Below are 11,115 nucleotides of genomic sequence, written 5' to 3' on the forward strand. Positions count from 1 at the left end.
ATTTTCATTTTAATGTTAATTAGTTTTATTAATTTTCTTGTGTTTTTTTCATTCTTATTTTTCTTCTTTGTTATATATATATATATATATATATATATATATATATATATATTTCCTAATGATTTTATTTTGGTCCGGTTTTATTAAAATCGGTTATTTTAGTACTTCAAGTTTAGCTAAAAGAAAACAAAAAAATGTATTTACCTACAACAAATACAAAAAAAAATGTTTAACATTTATTGGTAACACGTTACAATAAGGTTCATTAGTTAACTACTTTAGTTAACATGAATGAACAACACTACAACAGCATTTACTTAATATTAAGTAATTTTAATTTCAACATTTACTAATGCATTATTAAAATGAAAAGTTGTGCTTGTTAACGTTAGTTAATGTTCTGTGAATTAACAAACTAAAAAAGAACAACTGTATTTTCATTAACAATGATGAATAAATACTGTAATAAATCTATTGTTCATTGTTCGTAAGTTAATACTGTACATTCGTTGATGTTAACTAATGGAACCTTATTGTAGCTTTAGTTTCAGCTCAGATTGACCACAAAATCCATATCTGAAACCTTAAACAATTGCATCTCTGTTTGTTCAGTTATGATTAATGCACACAGGTTCATCATTAATGTAAACAGCTTGTTTATTTTAGTCATTTGATGTAATACAGATAAACTCAGTATTGTGGTGTGTGTGCAATGCTTTAAAACGGATGTAATCCTGCAGCAGGACTGCCACCCATTTCCTTCTATTCTGTGAAGGGCTGTTTAGGAAGCCACCTTTGTGTGTTTGTGAGTGTGTATCAGCCTGTATTCTAGCAATAGTTCATTTGTTGCCAAAGGACACATGCTGTGAAGCCCATTTCCATTCTATTCAAGCACATTTCCACAAAGCAATATGCATGTGAATGTGACCCTGCATATATTATATTACGCCATTAAAGTTGGGCTAACTTTCCAGTACTCACCCAGACAGACTGACTCAGTGTCTTTTTAATCAGATGAAAGATCTTTGAGTCTTTCCTGCACATTACATGTTTAGATACAGAGACAGTGGGAGAGCCGGTCAAACAAGCATTTCAGCTGTGAAAGACTCATGTAAACTTACTTTGACAACACCTAAATATAGTTTGATTAAATCAAACTAAATCCATTTAAATACAAAATCATTCTCTTCAATCAAATATAACACCTCCCTTTTCTCACCCTTTTGTGTGTCCTAGAGCACCTTTGATTTGTGCTTTTGATATTTGATTAAGGTTTCTTTGATCACTTTATAAGCATTTACAGTCTTTCTGCTTATCTTTTAATTTGGCATTTGCAGAACATTTAAAGTCTCATTTTATGAAGCCAAACAGGACTGTCTTTATTAAATTACATTGTGTAATTAAGCTAAATGAATACATGCTTTAAAAGATTTAAGATATAACCAAAGTCCCTTTAAGGGTTTTAGTCTTTGAAATAATCATGTAATCAAAATGTAATAAGGTTGAAAGTTTCAAAACATTACTTGATATTACAATAAACTGACATTGAATCTACAAATGCTAACTCGCATATCAGTTGTTCACTACACAAAATACAAAAATACACTTTGTAAAAAGTATTTGAATATAAAATAACTTAAATATAAAATATCATAATATAAATCAAATATTAAAATTAATATTGTTTAATATAACAATATGAATCTTCTATTATATTACTCTCAGTATAATATTTATTGCATATTTTCTAATTTTATATATAGTATAAGGATGCGTATGCACATACTGTATATAATATAATAATATAATAATATACTCCATATTATTCTCAAAATATCTAATATAATATTTTGCATGTTTTTATTTTTGGTTGTAATTTGTATAATACAAATATAATATGAATTTGTACTTTTTATACTATTATATTATTGTTTGTATTTTATATATAACATAGAATGATAATGAATTTTGTGTTCACCTCAGTGAGCTCACACTGCTGTTGTGCAACTTGTAAAAGGTCACTTCTTGTGATAACAAAGACAAAGCATTCACTTTAAAAATCCATTGATCAGAGGCTGTCCTAAATTCCATGCACAGGCTGCACAGAAGGCAACCGTCCAGGGAGAGCCGGACAGATACAAATATGTTGCACGGAATGTTTACAGTGCAGTTCCTAATCCCAGTGCTTAGTGTAAATAATTTACGTAACTTCTCATTTAGATTTTTTAAACATGCCACAGGATTAGGAATTATGTGAATGATACGATTGTGTAAGGATTTTGAAAGCAAGCAGGGAACGACCGCAGAAAAATTCCTGGAAATCTGGCTTCTTTAAACATAAGAAATAAATAAAAAACTGAAGGTTGAGCTCTGAAGCTGAGAGGGAGTTTTATGAGAACTGAACATAACTAGAAGATATAGAATTTGGAATGAGAATGCAGTAGGGTTATAAAGAGAGAGAGAGAGAGAGAGAGAGAGAGAGAGAGAGAGAGAGAGAGAGAGAGAGATTTCTCTGTGAATAAAAGGCCAAGAATGTTTAAGCCCCTGCATGTGATTTTAGATTAGAAAAAACTTCAAGAATCTTTGCAAACCTCTATTCACTTCTTTCCAAACTTCACTTTATCACTTTATCCTGCAGCCCACTCAGATATGGAGGACGTGAAGAAATAGAATGTGAGAAGGGGGGGTCATGGGGTTGGTGTAGGGTCTAGGAAGTAAACAGAAACATGTGTGTGTATGTGTGTTTGTTTGCATTAGTCTGAGTGTGTGTGTGTGAGTGTGCAGTATAGAGGTCAGCATATGTAGCAGTCCAGACTACAAGTTTTCTGGGACTGAGTTGTTTGGATAAGTGGGGGATGGTTCACAGCTCAAAGACTTCTTTTATATGCCTATTATATGCATAGGCTGTATTTAAAATTCATTTTCACGTCTGCCACCTACTTTGCTCTAGAAGTTCCTGTCGTCAAGTTAAACGTCAAACATTTATTACTTGGTAATAAAGCTCTTTCTGACTTCTGACTTTTTTCCATATATGATAACGAACGTTTTTACAGCTCATATTTTATGTGTGTATATATATATATTTACATATGCAATGGAAAGTTTTAAATGTGCAAAGCAAGAGAACATAATATGATCCTTTTGAAACCCTTCTTTTACTGTCTATGTTGAAACCTTACATTTCTTGTTCGGCCTTTGCCTGACAAAGAGGAATAGTGTGATAAATGTAGCTACCTGCTGGCGACCTCTTGTGGACAAATGTTGGTTGGAAAGTTGATTAATAAAACAAACTTTTCTAAGGATCGTGCCGTCCAAAAGATGGCTCTGATTGGAAATAAATAATAATAATAATAAAATATGGCAGACACCCTCTTACTAAAACAACTTCTGTGTTGTGTTTTCAACTACGACGATACATTTACATTATTTAGCACGAATAGACAGAATGAACGAGAAAGGCATCGATCGATAGATAGATAGATAGATAGATAGATAGATAGATAGATAGATAGATAGATAGATAGATAGATAGATAGATAGATAGATAGATAGATAGATGCTTGCCTCTTTGTATGGTAAAGTCTGTGTTGTGTCATTAAGAAAAAAACTATTTGACAGTTTCATGAGAAAAGGACATGGGAGTTATTATTAAACGTTCATCATTTCTACTGATCCCTCAATCCTATCTGCTTGTCATTCATCTTTCATGTCCCTGTTTTGGGTTTCGTTACTCTTCTCCTCCCCATCCTCGTTCCTCCTCACTCACTCCTCCCGTCTTCTCTGTCTCTTTCAGATTTCAGCTCTCATTTGAATGAGGGACTTCAATCCTCTCTGGTCTTTAGGTGACTTCATCATTTCATATGACTTTTTGGTAAATTGATTCATTTCATCTTCATTGTTCCATGACGATTGAACGAAATACAATGAAGCTCAGCAGAAGAGAGGCTCCTATTTATGTGAGTAACACTTTTCCTGTCTTCTTTGCCTGTGTTTTTTTTTTTTTTTTTTAGATGAAAATATTGTTGATGTGCTTTTAGAAAGATAATTACTATGCAGGTCTACCACAAAATATAAAAGTATTCTATTTATGTTTTAAATGTTGTACATGTGTATTTAAGGGCCAAGCAAAGGTTTTTGCACTGATCCCATCAGGCTCAATTCTACTACACGCTCTGCAAACTAGAGTTCACAGCATGCTCTACTTCATTGTTCCAGGTGATAAAACTATTATAAAGAAATCATACAATGTAATGTAAAATAATATGTGACCCTAGACCACAAAACCAGTCTTAAAGGTCAATATTTCGGAATTGAGATTTATACAATTCATATCATCTGAAAGCTGAATAAATAAGCTTTCCATTTGGTTTATTAGGATCTGACAATATTTGGCCGAGATACAACTATTTTAAAATCTAGAATCTGAGGTTGAAAAAAACCTTTTGATGAAGTTCTTAGCAATGCATATTACTAATCAAAAATTAATATTTTAAATATTACGGTAGGAAATTTACAAAATACCTTCATGGAACATGATGTTTACTCAATATCCTAATGATTTTTGGCAAAAAAGAAAAATGGATAATCTTTACCCATACACAGTTTTTTTTTTTTTTTTTGGCTATTGCAAAAAATATACACCAGCGACATAAGACTGGTTTTGTGGTCCAGGGTCATAATCCATTCTCCAAATCTCTTGTCTTATGGTATATAATATGATTAAATTTTCCCCAGACTGGATGAGCCTCTTATAGCTTTGCACAAAAACTTTCTTAGAGACATGGAAACCAGACAGCGCGTGCGTGTCTGTTCACCCAGGAACTCACAAGAACTACATCATAAAACAAATTGGTGATATTCTGTGTTTGCAGGCATGTGACAACCTAAACATTTGAAGACTGAAGTTGATCAGTCTATATTATGGCTGAACAAGTTTAACTCTTTGTAGTTTGCAGGCCGAAATGCTTCTCAGATGATAGGACTGTACGGTGATTTCTGCAGTCGACATCCAAAAGCACTGAAAATTGAGTAAGTTGATTTAACACATACAAAACTGATTGATTTTTATGGCGATGACCATATTTGTCTCTATAGTTCCAACTCTGTCATAAAACGACGTGAAATCCCAGAATTCCTGTTGCTTGTTACCCAGAAAATCACAAAGTACCCTGTTCTGAGAGAGAGACTCCTTCAACACACTGATGGTAAATCTTTTTTTGTAGAAGTTGGTAAACCGCTATTGAAGAACAGTATAATATGACTAAATATGACTTTTAAATGAAAATAATAAAATTTACATTGCTATTATTAATGTGAATTAATTTGTATAATTAACAAATGAATTAAATTATTAAATTAGTTTATGTTTTATTAAATTAAATAATAATGTAATTATTTATTGATTAAATAATTCTTGAAAAAAAATAAATTCTTAATAATTTTAATTATATCAATAAATATTGATTGTTTAATAATTCATTTAATAATTAGATTGAAAGAAGAGGGGAAGAAAGTGTAAAAGAGAGGAAGAGTCTGAAGACAAAGATAAGACCCATTCAAAATTATTTAAATCATCGTCAAGGCATCTCATCTTCTGTCATATCACAGGAGAAGTGATATACATTTGTGTGTTAAAGTTTTTATGTGCCTTTGTGTTAAAGAATTCCAGATTCCAGTTTTACTGACAGAGTTGGAGACAAGATTAATGCTTTAAGACTGAAACCAGGCTGTTCAATTTAAAGAGCTGAAATAGAGAAAACACAGCAAATATTTTGTTTTTCAGGGTCAAAGTAATCATCACCTTGAGTAAAGTGGAAATGGACCGCAGACTCAAGACCATGATCATGACTCCATCTCTGCTTAATGGTGAAGTGTATCAGAACTGTACCACACTATAAATCTTTATTTAATGCTTGGGTGGGGATACAGCAAATCATGAGTCAAAAGTTAATGAAATTAACCCTGAAAATCTGATTATTATGCCACCAGTATCTGAATAATGCTGGAATTTCCTTTGGTTTGTTGATCTTAAACATTCACACATCTGTCACACATTTTATTTTGCAAAACACCACATGGTAACTTTGTATAATAACTAGAAAGACCCCAGATTTCAAACTTTAGCAAGTGAAGCACCATCTTTATGTTATAACTTTAGTTTTAACTGGTTGCAGGCCGGACAGCCTGGGGACGTACGAGTCTTCCCCGCAGCCGGATCACAGCAGAGTCCACACTGGCTGCGGCACGCTTTCCATACTTGTCATCCTCCAGCTGCTGATGAGCGACCTGCAGCTCTGCCATCTCTTTCCCTGAGGATTCCAGGTGTTTCCGGAGCATAGTGCTGCCCTGAGAGTACGAGGGAAATGTATGTGTTAACAGTGCTTCATTTAGATCAGCCTACACTACTGTTCTGAGCTTTGGGATCAGTCTGTTATTATTATTGTTTTTTAAATAAGATTTTTCCACAACCAGGATGCATTAAACTGACCAAAAGTTATTTTTTTTTACTTTTTAACTGATAATAATAATAAATTAATCTTGAGTAGCAAATCAGCTTATTAGAATGATTTCTAAAGGATCATGTGACGCTGAAGCCTGGAATAATTGTTGCTTCAGATATTGCTCTGTTATCACAGAAATAAATGGTCTTAAAATATATATATATATATTGCTGTTTTAACTTACTCATTACTCAGACATGGAACATTAGAGATTTCTTTCAAAAACATAACATTCTTAATGAACACTTTTTTTTTTTTTACAATGAAGTGTAGATTTTATATCTTTTGCACGTTTTAAAAATATGATGCACTCTATGCCTTACATGATGGTTTACATTTTTTTAAGAATTATACTGAATTTGATTTAACGATTACTGCATATGCAAAAATATATTTTGAATCAGCCTAGGACCCAAAGATAAGGAAGTATTACACTTTATGACTGACAGATCTTTAGATTACATCCAATGCTCTGACCTGTGTTAGGAGGTCGGATTCTGGAAGCCCCAAACTTGAATGCCGCCCATACAGCTGAGTCATAGGCCTGCTCAATCTCTCACGACAGAAAAGATCAGCACTGCAGACTGGGCCCTGCAAGGAAGGAATTCATCTGCATCAATCAGTGAGTCAAAAAGTCATGAAAAGGATGGAAATGTTATTCAGAATGAAGGATTTTAGTAGCACTTTAAGATGAATTTTAGTGGGCAAGGGCTTAAAGTAGTTTTCACAACTTCAGTATGTATGTGCACTTGGAAGTCACTTTGGTAGTAAATTAGTACCACTGTCTATAAATAAAAACATACCATAGCTCTGCCAAGACTGTAGCCAGCACACTGCATCTGTCTCTGTTTGCGGTAAATGGCCTGTCTCGTGGCAGCGGAGCTCAGTGTCAGATGTTGCTGATGAAGAATAAGAAAAAGTATATTTACCTGACAGTATTGAGTATGATATTTACGGTAAACTAGTCCAAAACATTTAAATACCTTAGATCAAAGTCACATTTAACTACTCAAATACAAAGCACGAACAGACCAAATGTACTGTGTTTGTAATTATGCCTGTAAAATATTTGGTATTTCCTTCCATTTCCATTTATTTCTGCTCTTTTCAATATTAATTGGACCTATTGAGAAGGTTCTGCAAATCCACACCTTTTAATGTCCACCATTTAAAAAGTTATACATACTCCCTGTCTTTTGCAGATGTATTTATACATTTTTTTTTTGTATACACTACTGTTCCAATGTTTGGGGTCTGTAAGATAGTCTCTTATGCTCACCAAGGTTAAAAAAAAAGTAAAAACACAATTTAAAATTTGTGTTTTAATTTGAATACATTTAAAAATGTAATTTATTTATTATGGCAAAGCTAAATTTTCAGCAGCCATTACTCTAGTCTTCAGTGTCACATGATCTTTCAGAAATCATTCTTATATGCTGATTTAGCACTTGAGAAACATTTCTTATTAATGTTTGAAAAGGATTGTGAAGTTTAATATTTTTGTGGAAACAGTGATAAGTGATGAGAACTTTTTTTTTATTATTATTTTATTATTATGTATTCAGTTTTATTCTGCAAAATCAGTCTGGCCAATAAATCATAATTCAGCATTTCATTCCACTCTCTACTTTAGTCACACACCTCTAGGTTGATAGTTTCTGTGATTTTCTTCAGCAGGGCCTCACTGGCTGAACGGTGCATATCTGTTTGTTTTCTGATGACATCACTCATGACTTGTGAAATGTTCTCTCGGAGCTGCTGAGATTGACGTAGTACTGTTGATGAAGAATCCAAAGCCTGTTTGCACTCTTAATGACAGACAGAGTGAAATTAGGTACCAACATTTGTTCACTGTCTGCTTGCAAACTTGGGTGACAAAGAGACAAGGGAAGGGTTAGAGACTTGAAGATCAACGTCATACCTGGAGTAAACGGTCCAGTTGGGTCAGGTTTCAGTGAGAGGGGAGAAGGGTACATTTTCACACCCGCTGAGAGTGAGCCATGCTGGGGAAGCAGCTCTGTTACTACAGATCTCTCAAAGGCACAGTCCAACAACTGCTTACTGCTCTCAGCCAAAACCTCAAAATACAAATCAAATAAACTGAATATAGCATATTCTTTTCTTCAGTCTTCATAATAAATGTAATTATGAAGATGTAAGTTCAACTCATTCACCTATGCAAAATCTGTCTACTTATTCAAAAGTTTGGGTTAAGTTTTTTTAGTTATTGAAAGAAGTATCTTATGCTCCCCTAAGCTGCATTTATTTGATCAAAAGTACAATAAAAACAGAAATATTGTGAAATATTTTTACAATTTGAAATAATTATTTTCTATTTGTAGATTTTATAAAATGTAAAGTTAAATTTTTAGTGTCACATGATCCTTCAGAAATCATTTTATTGTTCTAATTTGGTGCTTAAAAACATTTGGCGTGTTGAAATCAGAAAATGTGCAGGCTAATATTTTGAAAGTTTAGATTGTCATTTATTTTTAAGACTAGATCGTTTTTAAAAAACAAAAAAACAATGGCCTCCTATTTTATTTATAGGAATTAGCTATATCTTCATATATCTATTTTGTCACCTGTTGTTGAGTTATGGTCTTTTTCAACATGCTCTCCAGTTCTTGTTTAAGTACATTCAGACCTCTTCGTTCACTGTGTAGAAGATCATCGGCTCCATCCCGTATCTTGACAAAACATATAATGGAATCCATGATTTTACGCTCAAGGATATTTTAAATATTTTAGTCCTCATTTGATCTCTTTAACTTCTTATGTGGTCATTTTCAGTTATTAATACTGTAGCCACTCACTGTTTCTGTGGTTTGCCGGTCGAAACTTCCTGCCATCTGCACTCTGCTGATTGACCAGCAATGCTCTCCTAAGACTGCGGAGCAATTTTTCCAGTCGTTCCCTCTGATGCTCCAACCGGGTGTCCTCCTGTGTGACCCTGCCTGCTTGTCTGCGCAGGCGACCCTCCACCTCTCTCACACCCCGCATATATTCACCCGTCATACCGGTGCTGACCACTGCACTCTGATCACGCAGAGCCGGTGCGGGGAACGGCCCGCTCATGATTCCTGGAGTGAGCTATGAAAGAAACACACCATTTTATCATATTGTAGAAATATGCTGTTGAACTTTAGTTCTAAATCTAGTCTTATCATGTTAATTTTCATAAATGTTTTAATGTTTTTTTTTTATTATTTATATTATGCTCACCAAAACTGCATTTATTTGAAAACAAAAACTGTAGAAACAGTTATTATAATATTTATATATATATATTTTGTCAAAAACAAACGCTTTAGAAGTAAATACTAAATTTCTTGTGGGCCTGTGTCATTTTATCCTCCCTGTCATCGTCCTACCAGGGCTTACTGCGCATGCGCACATCAGTGTTTTACGTCATTTGTTTATCAATTTGCACTGGCAACCAATAGCTGCTCGCTATATTATACGAATAAGAATAAGAATAATAAGCTTAAGTAGAATATCAGTAAATTGGCTTTTTCAAGTCAACTTAATTAGTGGTGCGCACTACGTCATGACGACGCAATGCTGCCTTGACCAATCAGAAATCAGAACCGGGACTATCGCTGTTTAATTTCTTTGTATTGTAATAAATCAGCCACCGTTTCAACTTCTTAGGTACATTACCGTACTTCCAATGGATTTAAGTCGGAAATCCTCTTTCTTTTCCGAGTCACTCTCATTGTGCTCCTGATCGACGCTGCTGTTCACACTGTAAGCTGTTAACTGAGGAAGTCTGGAGGTAAAAGTCCCGACGCTGTGGCTGCGGTAGCGGGTAGATGAGTGCAGTTGATCTGCGTGAGTTTGACGCAGAAGATCGTCGGCGCGCAAAATCGAGCGGACAGTCGCATCACTCCAGCCTTTAGATCCTACAACCACAGCAGGAGGAGGAGCGCACTGGACCGGCCGCTTCACGATCATGGTACTCAACTAACGTTACTTGAATTCACCACCAGTGGAACAATCCGAATAACTCCACAAACAAAGTGTTTGGGTTTAAAAGTGTTGGCTGTCTCCAACGCAACTGTTCCTCCGGGAACGCGCACAGAGCTCTGATTGGGTAACGCGAGATTCACTAATGAACGAGCGTCAATGGAGCTCCATTCACACTGCAACTCAATCAGTGGAGATCCTGTTACATGATGAGAACGGATCGTGTGCTGTGATGTCCAATAGAGACGCCTTAAATAAGTCTGGCACACTATATGAATTATTAATAGAAAATAAGATTTGATTAGACGTCAGTCATTTTATTTTATTATGTTTATGGACTTGTGTGCCTTTATTTTGAGAGGACAGTGGAGAGAATGCTTCGAAAGTCAGTGGAAAGCGTTGGATTGCACTTGCATATCTTTGCTCGTTTATTGATTTTGATTGCTTCCATTGTCCTCATTTGTAAGTAGCTTTGGATAAAAGCTTCTGCTAAATGACTAAATGTAAATGGAAAAAAAAATTAAAATTTAACACTGTAACACTACTGTTATTTTTATTAAAACATATTTAAGTGTAATATTTACAATCCACTGAATTACCCCATCCTTTGATCAAAATATTTTTTTATTAAATGGTGTATTATAAC

At 34.3% G+C, this 11,115-nt stretch overlaps 1 pseudogene; it reads right to left on the reverse strand.

Moving 5' to 3' along the window:
* Positions 1 to 5,748: 5,748 nt before the first annotated feature.
* Positions 5,749 to 10,639, reverse strand: LOC127973073 (coiled-coil domain-containing protein 105-like; annotated as a pseudogene).
* Between the last annotated feature and the right edge of the window lie 476 nt (positions 10,640 to 11,115).

Source organism: Carassius gibelio, chromosome B15, assembly GCF_023724105.1.
Source record: "Carassius gibelio isolate Cgi1373 ecotype wild population from Czech Republic chromosome B15, carGib1.2-hapl.c, whole genome shotgun sequence".
Lineage (NCBI taxonomy): Eukaryota > Metazoa > Chordata > Actinopteri > Cypriniformes > Cyprinidae > Carassius > Carassius gibelio.